The following is a 12,811-nucleotide window of genomic DNA, read 5'->3' as shown; positions in this document are numbered from 1 at the left end:
TGATTCCTGCTGACTTCCTGCCCCTGGGGCAGGGGGCTGGACTTGATGATCCTCCGGGGTCCCTTCCAGCCCAAATGTCTAGGAAATCTAGGAAATCTATAAAAATATTGTATTAGCTCAAATCATTCACATTATTTGACAGAGAAAATGAATAGTTTATATTAAATATTCACCCCTATAGCACTATATTTAAAACGTCATAAGAAGCTATCCAAAAACTCAACACAATTTTGGCAGACTTGTTATAAACCTGACCTCATTAAAGTCACTGAAAATAAATGTTATCTCATTTTTAGGTTTCTTTTAGACACCTTGGGAGTACCATTCTTCCTAAATACAGATTATGGGCATTAATTCTAGGGTACTGGCACCTAGGTCCTAGTAGACATGATGTAGATTTGATTTGACTGCATACATTTCTTGAAAATTCCCCCAAGACATAGTTTCTGGGCAGATAACATGAGAGAGGAAAAGGAAATTGATCTAAAAGGGTGGGGAAGGGGCATGAATGGAAGAGAAGAGAGATCCTGAAAGGTGCAGATAAACTTTAGATGACTTCCTAGAGTGAAATTCTGGTCCTTTTAAAGCCAGGTCAAGATTTCACTACTTAACATTTGGGAGTCCTCTGTGGTTTAATTGTAGAACATTTATCTGCCACACAGGAGAGCTCAGTTCAGTTCCTGGACACTTATGTAACTACAGCCATAGAGGCACCAAATGTTTGGCTTCAGCCTGGCCTTTGGTTTCTGTATCACTGGCCTCAAGGGGGGTCTAGGCAGCCTCCGCTCCTCCAAAAGCTCCTGCCTAGATATCTGTGTTGAAGGTTAAGTGACATCTCATGCATATACCATGATCTGGAAGAACTGACAGTTGCCAAACTAAACTTTTAAGATTTTTTTCCAAACTATATCAGAAACCTTGTCAGGATCACATATTCCTAGTCACTGCTGGACTGTTTGCTACAGATTAGGCCAAGCCAGAAATCACTGCTGATGAATTTGTGAAATTTTAGCTCTGGATCCAGATGTGAACCTTTCAGCTCATGCCCATCTCTCAAAAAATGAAAATCACATCTGAAGTCAGAAATCCTGACAAATAATGCCTTTCCATTTTGCTGCCAAGTGACTGACAATGTCTGGCTTTTGCTCATTTCCTCCTTACTTTATGGCTTTTTTCCATCACACTGTTGCCTTTCTTCTTCCCATTTGGCCCCCTGGTGTTTCTTGTTTAGATAGGAGAGAAATTATGGCTTCCAGGGGTAGTGATTTGTTCCCATCTGGGTTTGCTTTGGGAATCCTACCACAAACTGTCTGGGTTAGCTTTCCATGATTTGATTTAAAGCACATAAGAAAAGCTGCTAGTGTAAAAATGTAAGGAGAGAACACAATCGGAAGACAATAAAGCAGAGACATCAATTCTTAATTGCTAAGTTTACTGGTGGTTTCCGACAAAAAATGAAGACATAGATATATTTGTTTTTTAAAGTGGAAAACCACCTGACATTTTTTTCTGCAAGTCGTGTGTGTGTATAGGGAAATATCTTCTCATTTGCACAGTTTCTCCTGTTGCTTCAGTGTACCTGCATCCCTATTTTGCTGTCCTTGCAATGGGCCATTTGAAAGCAAGCTCATCACCCTGACAGTTAATTTACTGTTAGAGGAGGGTTCCCCCCACCCCCTAATACCCCCCAACAAGCAAATTTGATTTTTCAAGATGACCTTCACAGCCAACATTTTTTTCTCCAAATAAAGAATGCCATTTCAGCTTGATTATGAAATTCAACTAAATGATCAGGGCAGCCTTCCTGTAAAGCATAAGCATTACAAAAAATAAATTAGTCCTAAGGAAAAGTGTGAGTCTTATTTCCCGCTAGTCTCCAGATGTCGAAACTACGCATTCTGCAATCTTTCTTTTCTTTTTGTCATGCTCTGTAAACCTTCTCCTGTTGCATGACTGATTTTTACGTTTCAGCAGTCTTGAAGCTAAATACTTTCTTTAAAAATCCCTAAACTGTATAATGATACAATGATATGGTCTCCTAGTCAGAGCTAAGACTGTAATTCAATCTTAGTATTCTCCTGCTGATGAAACATTCCAGTTAAAACATTTTCACCCCTCCTCTTCCAAAGCCCAATAGAAAAGCTAGATCTTTGGAAACATGGTAAAAGAGAATACAGTTCTCCTGTAGTCTGTTCAAGAGCTACAAGATCAGGCCCCAGGTACTAGCATGTTCTTTCTACCTAAATAGCTACCTTAAAAAAAACTCATTAAGTTTTAACATATTGTCCTTTTACCACAGTGCCAGATTTGGGATATGTACACTTTAATGTCGATGTAAAAAACTACAGTGGAGCAATCTCTGATTTCACAGCTGGAGTAGATCAGTATGTCAAGTCTTTGCAGCAGGGTGCAGTCATGATTAAGTGAAAGATGCCACATGATTATGATCAGGCCAGTGTCATTTTTGCGGAATGATTCATCAGACTATGATGAATCAGTTCAATTCCTTCTTGAAGCATCCTTTTCATGCTCTCCATATGACATGCTTTAGCAAAGCCCTTTAAGCAGTAATGTGTATCTGTTAAAATAGGACTTCTTATTTGGAACTGAGCTAAACAGTTTGAGCCAAACTTCTTTTCTACTGCAAAATGTTGATTTGGATCAACCAAAATAAGTCACTTATTCATGTTGAACGTATATGTAACACATACACACACACACTTGCAGAGGTGGATTAAGGTGTATTGGAGCCCTGAGCAAACAGAAAATTGGAAGTCCCCCCCCCGTCCCCCAGCTGGGCTGCAGGGGGTGGGGTGGCCCTTCACCTGGTGCTGACTGGGGAGACTGGGTGGACCCTGCTGGACTGGCGGTAGGGAAGCACTTCTTCTCCCTGCTCCCCACCACCCCTCTCCTGCCATGGTTGAATACACACACACACACACACACACACACACACACACACACACACACAGAGGCATGCACACAGACACAGGCGTGCACTCTCTGCACATGAACACACAGACACAAGCACTCTCCCTGCCATGAACAGACACACACATACACAGACAGACATACAGACAGACACGTATGCACACCCCGACACACACTTTCCCCTCACAGGACCACCCCCCAGCTGTTGATCACTCTAAAGCAGCCCCAGCCCCCACCACGAGTGGCCCATGGCTCCATCTACCTCCCTACTCCAGCCCCAATTAGACTTACCTGCAGGGAGCTGCTGCCATGCTGATGCAAAGGGGCCAGGCCATGCCTCTGCAGTGGGAGACAGAAATGGCACCAAGTTTAAAGCTATGGCTTTTGCTTCCCTGATGAGGACCCCAGGGGCCCCTGATTTGGTAGTGGCCCCTGGGCCAGAGCCCAACTGGCCCATCCATTAATCTGCCTATGCACACTTGGGTGGTGTATGGTAAAGTGTGTGCTTTTAGTTGTGTATTATGATTTGTGCGTGTGTGTTTTCATGTGGGCAAGATGGCCCCTGTTGTTCTGGCCACGTGCATAGCACAAGGCAAGCTGGGACCTGTATCTGGGCAAAAATATGTAAAACCCTCTGGCCTTATTGGCCAGAGGAAGCAGAAGATCCTCCCAGGGTAAGAAAGAGGCTGGAGCATGGCACCCCCTAATTGGACAAGGCTTTGGTGATGTCACACCAGGTATATAAGAACAACTCAACTAAGGTTTTCTTCTCTTTTTCCTGGGGATGCTTTGCTTGCCTCTCTTCACCAGAGAGGCAAGCAAAGACTATGTTATGGGAAAGCCTCAGGTACAGGGAAAGAACATCTGTCTCAAAGTTTGAGACTCCTCTTTCCCCTTTTTTTTCTTGAGTGGGGGTGTTAATCCCTGGAGCAAACTGATCAGGAATGGAGTCCTGGCAGTTTTCCTGGCAGTTTTGGCCATACAGGTCTTGAGTGGGCTAATACCATGGAGGTATTAATCACTGGAGCAGACTGACCAGGTAGTTACTGGCCACATGGGCCTGGCCCCCTCTGCTTTGTAATTGTAGTGTCCCAGCACAGTGGTGTAGCTGAGACTAGATGTCCAGGCTGCAGCCATAGGCCTAGTCCCTTTTTGCTGTTTCGTAGCTAATGAGTTTCAGCCTAGCTGTGTGGTTGAACCTCAGCAATACTTTTGGCTGGCAGATTTGGGCAAGAGTAAAGCCTGACATGGTTTGAACCAGGGTGAGACCTGGCACCTCTTCTTGTTGATCCAGGCCTCAGTGCAGTATAGGCCTGTCTAGCTTTTGCTGCCCAGTTCAGGACCAGCAAGATAGGCGTGGGACTCCTTTTGTAATTTATGCCCCAACCAAGCGGTGTGCCTGGGCACTAGTTGTAGTTCAGGCCCAAGCCAAAATAGGCCTGACCACTCCTTCAAGTTCTTTTGCAGTTTTCTGCCCAGCACAGCTGGGATTGCAACTAGGAATTTTGGCATGCAATATGCTGACGAAAGCCGCAGTTAACCCCTCAAAGCCAAGATACAGGTGTGGAGGTCAGCACTCTACCACTTCTCCCAGAGCAACAGAGCCCCTTGAAATCCAGAAGGACCCACACTCTTGAGCAGCTCCCTGCGGCACAGTGAACCCAGGGACCAGCTCATAGGACTCTTTGGTATGGGCCCCCCTCTACAGCTCATTGCTCAAGGGCAGGTATAGGGGTACAGGCCCCAGAACTACCCACTGGGGATCACCAAGTCCCAGACTGCTTGGATATAGGTAAAGCCTCCTCCAAGAGGGTGCCACCTATAGACTTTGCATTGTAGTTAATAGTGTTATAAAATTATATTTAGTACTTTATTTTGTTTTGTTTTCATTCTCTCTAATAAATTTGGGTTCTGTGCTTACACTGCGTGAGAGGAGGGCCTTTTTGTGTATAAGGGATGCCCTAGCAAATTTAGTGTTCCCAGATTTATCAGTGGGGGCTGAAGCCACTGATATAATTTATGAGGTACCCCAAAATATGACCCTGTCCTTTTTTGCTGCCAACTGGTGCCTGGCAGAAGGGTTAACTATAGAACCGTTTTGCCCAGGAAAAAAAATGAAAAAACGACTAAAAAAAGCTGATATATTTCATTTTGTCTTTTCCCTAATGACATATTTCAGTGAATAATTTAATTAAAATTCATTTTCAACAGAACATAATAACTCCTTGAAAACAAGGAGATTGTGAGGTTTGATTGTTCCAGAGAAGAAAGAAGATTATTTTTGTTTCAGGCCAGCAAACCAAAGTGTCAGGTATTCCTGATCAGGCAGACTCAGCCTCATTCTTAAATACTTAACTACAGCAAAGAGGTTTAGTCTTAACTACTTTGAGGAAAATATTACTGTCAGAGCAGGTAAATCAATGTTTGTTAGTTGGCTAAACATCTGGAATATTTCAGCCTTTCATCCTAGTCTGTTCTGAGTTCCTTTTATACATGGCACAAAATAAAACAGACCATGGAGCCTTTCTCCTGCAGTAGGTCTGGCCAGATAGTGACATGCCGCAACCTGGCTGGGGCAGCTGCCGGGAGAGAAACTCCAGACTCCTTCCCCTGCAGCCCTGCCCTGGGCCTGGCTGGAGCACATGGGACCAAGGTGATTGTGGGGACAGAAACCCCCCTTCTCTGTCCCCAGTCCCACCAAGCTATGCCTAGGGCTAGGATCCAAGGCTGTCACCGACTCAGGTTAGTGACAATTGGGAGCAGGGTGGTGTTGGCCCAGCACTTGGTGGAAGAAGCGAGCTCTGTTTGAGGCTAGAGCTCAACCCTGCTCAATGCTGCCTGGGATGGTGGTGATTGCTCTCTAAGTTAACCCCGATGAGATCTGGCACAAACGTTTGATAAAGTGCTCCAAGAGAAAACACTTTAAATTATTACATATCCATCCAGGTTGACTCAGTGTGAGACCCACCATTTTTAAAACACTTTATGTGCCATGAACTTCTGTCCTGTTACAGCTGTAAAGCTCTTTCTGCACTCTTAAAGCACATTAATTGTAACGTCTGTACCCAGCCAAAGGGGCACCTTTAAGGACGACAGCTCGCTCTGATCCCAAAGGGAAAACACCAGCTGCAAATTGCTGTAGTGGAGATGAGCTCCATTCCACTCTCCCCAGTTGTATATGCTGGAGTAGGAGCAGTAGGTGAAGGGAAAGTTTTGGTTGGTTTTACATTCATTGAGAAGTCCACTCTGGCAGGAAAACTTTAAAGGTTGCAGCTGTTGCCATATCCAGCCTCTTAGTATTGTACCGGCAGTGTGAAGGAGATGGGTTGTGAGACCATGTTCCTGTTGTTACTCATATACCCTTTTAGTTGTGCACACAGTAAGAAGGAAAGTTTAAATTGTGACAAAAATTTGGAAAAGATTTCTCAAAAAGTTGCTATTAATATTTGACTTTGTGAAAAGTTGTCTGTGCAAATTTTAGAATTGGGCTTTGAGCTATGTGGGGGTTTTCTTTCAAATTCTTCATCAGAAGAGGCAGCTCTGCCAACCTCCCTACCCCTGACTGTATCCTACATAACTGGGATACAGAAATATCTGGGAGGAGAGATCCTTTAGGAACAGAGGAAGAAGTAGTGTCTTCACCATTATTCCAGCTTTCCATTTCCACATCTGTGCTTGTGGGTGGGTGGGATTGTAATGTTGACTGAAACCTCCATATCATTTCACACAGATCAACAAACAGTTGTCAGGTAGTAGTGATTTTCAGTCATTAATAACTAGTTGGATTCATAACATGAGAGACTCCACAGTCCATTAGCAGTCTCCTGTGACATCCATTTCCCTGCAGCTCATCTGTTAAAGCATGATCAGCCAGTCTGTACTTACAAAGAGTAACACGTAGCCTGAATTCTTCATGAAATACAAGGGCTCAGTAGTGCTACTAGGGAGCAAGTGGGGCACCAGCCCTAGGTATGGACTACAAAGGGGCACCATAATCTCCTCCCAGGGGGCTTTGTCATGGCAGGGAAAAACCCATAGCATATCTGAGGTGGGGACAAGCAAACAAGGCACTTGGCAGGGGTCAGACAGCTACAGCCGTAGCAGTGGCAGCAACTGCCTTCAGTGTGCACAGAGCCAGGATAGATAAGACATCCTTTTTTCTCCCCACTTCCTTCATCTACAGTGGTTGGCACACCTCACTCCCACCACCCCAGCTCCTCAGGTGCTGACTGAGTTCACTACACCTCTGCAAAGATCATTCAAAAAGAAAATGTTGTGAAAGGAAACTATGTTAAAAAAATTACAGTCTAAAAATTACAATTCAAGCTTGAATGTGGATTGTATAACAATCACATTTACTTTTGCATTTTACTGTCCTTTCAAATGGATCATGGTTGTCTCAGAGGTCTTTTCATCTTTACATTTTTCTGATTGTCTTGGCTTGGTTTTAACATTCAAAATATCAGGTTTTCTCTTTGTTCAGTTTGTCAGAGGCCTTTAGGTGCTCCATAAATGTTACCCGAATAGGAATAGAGCATGAGACTTCAGCCAGACTTCCACTTCTTCCTTTAACAACATAGGAAAAGAGAAAGTAGAGGGAACACTGTCTTACAAAACTGTTGAGATAATTAAGCAGATCAGTAAAGTTGTTGGGTTTTTTTAATTAAGTTTGGATGGATGGGCTAGGGACAGACATTACACATAAACCAATTTAAGTGATCAGAAACTGGTTTAAACCTGTAACAGACCAGATGTTCCATGCACATAAACCAGCTTGAAAATGGCTGAAATAGCTTTGAGATAAACCTGATTGAATGTAAACCGGTTTATACAATATCCGTCCCAGACCCCATGCTGGTTTAAGATAAACCAGACACCCCCAGCATCCCGGCATGGTCTCTGGACTAGGCGGGCCTCTGCTCCGCAGCAGGGCTGGCCCCTCCTCTCTGCTCCCTGGCTGGACCTCCAGCAGAGACTTGGAGGCACAGCAGGGTCTGCCTGGCTTCCCCCTATCCTACCCCTCACCCCCCTGCTACTCATTGCTCAAGCAGGAAATCTTCTCCCTCCCTCCTTCCCAACTCCCACAGCAGGGACCCCAGCCCCGCAGACCCTAGGCATGTGGTATGCCAGCTAATGTAGACGTGTGTGTCTCCAATTTCACTGGAACAGGCAGACAAAACAGTGACTGTTAGGGCTGTTCAGAACTAATCAACAGGTCATCTGGTAAGCTGTTTAAGAAGAGTTTGAATTAATGGAGAGAAGCTATCGCTTTGCTGATTGGGTGATAAACACTGCTATCATCCCCCTGCTGGCTTGCTTGCCTGTCAGTTTGCTGCAGACAGTATCAAGAAGCAAGGAGGGAGATTGAGAAACTCTGTATCATCCGCAGACGCATGCACTGCACCCCCTCCCCTGCTTGCCTCAGAGTGCTAGCAGGTGGCTGGGGTCTGGCAACACTCCCGCCCCTTGAGCAGTGAGTGGGCAAAAGCCTGGGATGGTACAAGCAGACCTCCCTAATCCAAATATCCTGCTGTGGCCTGACCATCCCCCCAACACACACCCCTGCAGCTCAGCACTGTACAAAGGAAAAGAGGGCTGCTCTAGTGCCCCCTGGCTTCTAGCCTGAGCCACTGTAGGCATGTGCCTGAATTTCCTCAGTCCAGAGAGAATGTCTATCTGGTTACAAACCAGTTCAGCCTAGCCAGGTTAGACTAACCTGCAAAGATTGAATCAATTCAGACTCAGGCTTTTTGAATATCTGTCCCTAGCCCTGGTATACCTGTTTGAAAAAGTGTGCCTTATGCTTCCTGAGGGTGTGCTAGGAGACTGCAATGAAGAGTTATTCCTATAATGTGTTTTCTAGAGATTGGCCCAAGCCAAAACCCAGCTCTGGTTACCTATGAACTTTGGGACATTTGGAATCTGGATGTAAAACTCATGTTGCAAACTTCTCTCTAATGCACTTTTATTTTAAAACTTGTTTCAATCTCTAACATCTAAATGTTCCACTGATCTTCCTTAGAGACCTCCCCAAAGCAAAGACTTTCCCATTAAGGTTTAATTGGCCTTTAATTTGTGTTTGGCTCACTTTTCTTTCCTAGGTGGCATTTTATACTAAGTTCTGAACTGGGTGGAGTTGCAATAAAAGTACAGATTGAGTTCTTCATTACTTTAGATGTGCTCACTTATGATTAAAAAAACTGCTAAAGGCTAATGCCTTACATTCTTTAATAGAAAACAAATAAATTAGCTCTAACTTTCTATTTGACTCACACCACAGGAGCTCCATGTATTACAGGGATACTAGTAGCTGATTATGCTTTTATTTCTCCTCTTAGGAAATTGATGAAAGGTTTAAGTTCTGACACAAACAGGAAAACACACTAAGAGCAATTTATCCTGCAGGCATCAACTCTTTAAATAGCTACTGAGCAATGTCAGTCTGTTTCCCACGAGGGCCAGAAAGTCCACTGCTCTTTGTTTCTCTGGCCCTGGTATGACTAGAGGCATAAAGCTTTATCCTATCACGGACTGCTCAGATAACTTTCAGAATACGCAAGTTTTGTGATCATAGCCTAGGAAAGGACTTGCTGCCACAGGGGGAATGAAGAAGCCTGATTTCCTAGATATTTTGCTCTGTTCCTTTAAGGATATCACTGGGACTTTATTCAGCTCCAAGGTAAGGTTTATAGAATTTACTAATTTAATAACTTTTCAGCCTTTTAGATCCTGTTGTTCCCACCCTCTTGTTTTTCTTAAACAAGGAATGACAGAAGAGGGGAGCAAGCTGTCAAAGATATCACTAGTGGAATTTTCCAGCTCCACAGGAAAGGAAAGGGGAGACAACATGATCCACTGTGGAAAAACAATTGGGTACATTGTAAATGAAAGTGAGTGCACAGTGGGTTTGTGTGTGTTTAGCATTTTCACAAGAGTGGAGAAGAGCAAAAATACTGCTGGAAGTTCTAATATCATGAAACTTGTAAAGATCCAATTAATACTTTGTGTAGTTTCTGGAACTATTATACTGTATATGACATGCTTTAGTTGTCATTGATTTTAAACTTGGAGTACAAGTTTCAGTAATGATCTCCTAATTTATGGCTTGAAGAGGAACAGAATTTTGCTTTAGATAAAAATCACAGGTTTTTTTTAATTTCACTTGATTTTTGGAAAGAAATTCTCCTCCCTGAATCTCACACTTTATATAGTTCATATAAGTGATGATTCATCCAGAAAAACTATAGCAAAGATCAACTGAAAAACATGTTTATCCATATTAAACCAGGAAACAGAGGAGATATAAACCATCCTGTATCTCTGTGGTAGTAAATCTCGCCATTCTGGTGAAGCACATAAGTCAAATAAGATCAATTAATTTCTTGTATTTAAAAATAATGTTTTCATTTGAAAATATATTTTTCATTAAATATATTTTTCTAGTGGCAGGTAATTCACAGGGGTCCTCATGGAAATCTTCACCTGTCATTGTGTGTCAAAAGGCATGTTTCCAAGCAGGTTGTGTCAAAGGACCTGTTTCCAAATTTGGCAGCTCACTGGATGTCCAAAGGAGAAATAATCCAAAGCCCAGAACTACCAATAGTGTGGAATAGTATCCAGCATGCTGAGTCTGAGTGTGTTTTCATTGTCTATGGGTGTGTCTACACATCACCATATGGCAACGTTGCTAGAGAGCTGTTCTTTAGTATGTCCTTTTGGGAACATTAAAGCACAGCGCAGTATGGGCTGGTACTGCGCTGTGCGCACCACACACGGCTAAATTTCCTAGCTACATCACCGTAGCAGCACGCTATGCTGAGGGAGCACACCACTACGGCAACATAGCTGGCAATCATGGGTAGACCCACATGAGTGCTATGTCATCATAACACACTGTACAGCAACATAACACATTGTTACCTCTCTGGGGTGATGTATAAATGTGCCCTATGGCCAGTAAGTCATAGTAGTAAGTATTTCCCCTGTATTATGGTCAGGCCTCGATACTGACTGAGAGAGATTCTGGCAGCTGGCAGCATTGGAGGGAGAATTTGCTAGCTAGTTTACTAATCAAACTACTTAGAAAAGAGAAGGAATGTAGAACTTCGTGACGTTTCTGAGAAATTGTATGCTAAGCACTGGGCACTGCATTCTGTAATCAAAGGAGCTGTTGTTACTGGGCATCCCATATAATCTCTAGCAGGAAAGTCACAGGTCAGAGATACAAGTGGTGGCTCCAATTGTCCTAAATGCTTCCATGACTACTTTTTGCATCAATACATACATGTATCTATCTTTTGGGTTTGCTTCTAATGAAGTCATCATATATTTGGGTGATCTTCCCTGTGAAATGTCAGGGCGGTACTGTGCAATCGGGATGCTAGGCTGTACAGCTAAGTGGGAACAATTAAGGCTTACTAAGTGCGTTAGAGCTAAAAAAATGCTTGTGAGGTATAGCTTCACTTCCTCTGCGAGAAAAAGAAGTGGTGGCACAGACCTGTAGAGATTCTCTGGTGTTGTTTGAGAATCATAGCCTGATCCTTAAATGGTAGAAACAAGCATCACAACATTATGTATAAACTGTCTCACTGGGGCTGACTGTGGGGGGCGGAGGGGGATGCTGGTGCACTCCACCCCCGAACCTACCCCCCAATCCCCATTTGATTCCTGTTCCACACAATGATTAAAACCAACTGCCTGGAAGAAGTAGCAGCATTTCTAGTTAGGCGGTGCTGAGGGAGTGAATGGCTTCCTGGCTCCTTATAATCTACCTGATCCCTTCTGAACTCCAATTCCATCTTCTTTTTAATGATCTTGATATTCCACCAGTCAAGCTATCCTTTGTTGTGCAGTTCTGCTGTCTGTTAGCTTTTTCCTGGTAATGACGTTCCTATATCACGGTCCTGCAGATTGTTTTTCTAATGAAGTTATGTTTTTTTGGCTTCAAACTTAAACTGAATAGCACAGTCTTGAGCCATTGTATATTAGTAAATCATCTACTTCACTTTGAACTGGAGGAAAATATGTGTTGTTTTAAATGTGATGATGCACCTCACCATCTGTACTCCCCATTTCAAAATTCTAGATCTGCCCATGTGACCCACTTTTCAAATTTCTTCAATTATTTTAATGATTCCTCACTAGAAAATCTCTTTTTATTTAAGAAACAGTTTTAGAAAGGTTGCTTAGGTTGGAAAACTCTGTATAAATGAAATCTATATAAACAATCACAGCTCTGATGAAAACTTATATTTTAAGAGATCCATCACCTGCAGCTACTTTGAACATACTGAATATATTTCTGATCCACCTTTATTCTGAAGACTATGGTCTTTAAGCAACTGATTTTACCAGGTACCTTGCTTCTAAAAGGTTCTACTCTACATGTTATCTTGACTTCTTCACAAAGGGTCATAGAAGATTATGAAAATATGCCTTTCCCTAGTAACGTTGCTCTGATCTTTGCTATGTACTCATATATATGTAGTAATCTTCCCCTTAGGACATTGTGTATGTACTTCATAAGGAAAAAAAAAAGATTAACAGCACAATACAATACAATCAGGCTTACTTTACAGAGCTCTTGCAGAAATCCCAGCCAAGTAAAAGAATAAATAACAGCTGTGCTAATCAAAGGCAAATTTTAAAAGATAAGACTTGAATTTGGATGTGAAAATACCAGTAAAGTAGGCAAGCCTAATGTCTACAGAAAAGGAATTCCAAATAGAAAGCGGGCTGTGGTTTAAAGGTGGAGGGGAGAATTTTCAAAGGTGCTTCGGTGGCTTAGAAGCCCAAGCCCATTTTCCAAACTCACTCAGGTATTTTGGAGCCTTAGTACATATATCACTTTACAAATGAGAGCTTCTAAGTTACAGAGAAG

General features: G+C 42.9%; 1 protein-coding gene across 4 annotated transcripts in view; it reads left to right on the top strand.

Moving 5' to 3' along the window:
* The window catches only part of ARHGAP28 (Rho GTPase activating protein 28), a 106,143-nt gene that overhangs the window by 26,442 nt on the left and 66,890 nt on the right, over nucleotides 1–12,811 (top strand). Inside the window, exon 1 of one of the 4 annotated variants that reach the window (XM_019546274.1) lies at nucleotides 9,409–9,610. The exons of the other annotated variants lie outside the window; for them this stretch is intronic. The gene's annotated coding sequence lies outside the window, so the exon portion shown is untranslated. Of the gene's footprint in view, nucleotides 1–9,408; nucleotides 9,611–12,811 lie in introns of those variants that run through there. 4 annotated transcript variants of the gene reach the window in all.

Source organism: Crocodylus porosus, unplaced genomic scaffold (assembly GCF_001723895.1).
Source record: "Crocodylus porosus isolate Cpor-Errol unplaced genomic scaffold, CroPor_comp1, whole genome shotgun sequence".
NCBI lineage: Eukaryota > Metazoa > Chordata > Crocodylia > Crocodylidae > Crocodylus > Crocodylus porosus.
The sequence above is the reverse complement of the archived record's forward strand: the minus strand, read 5'-3'. Positions and strand labels throughout refer to the sequence as shown.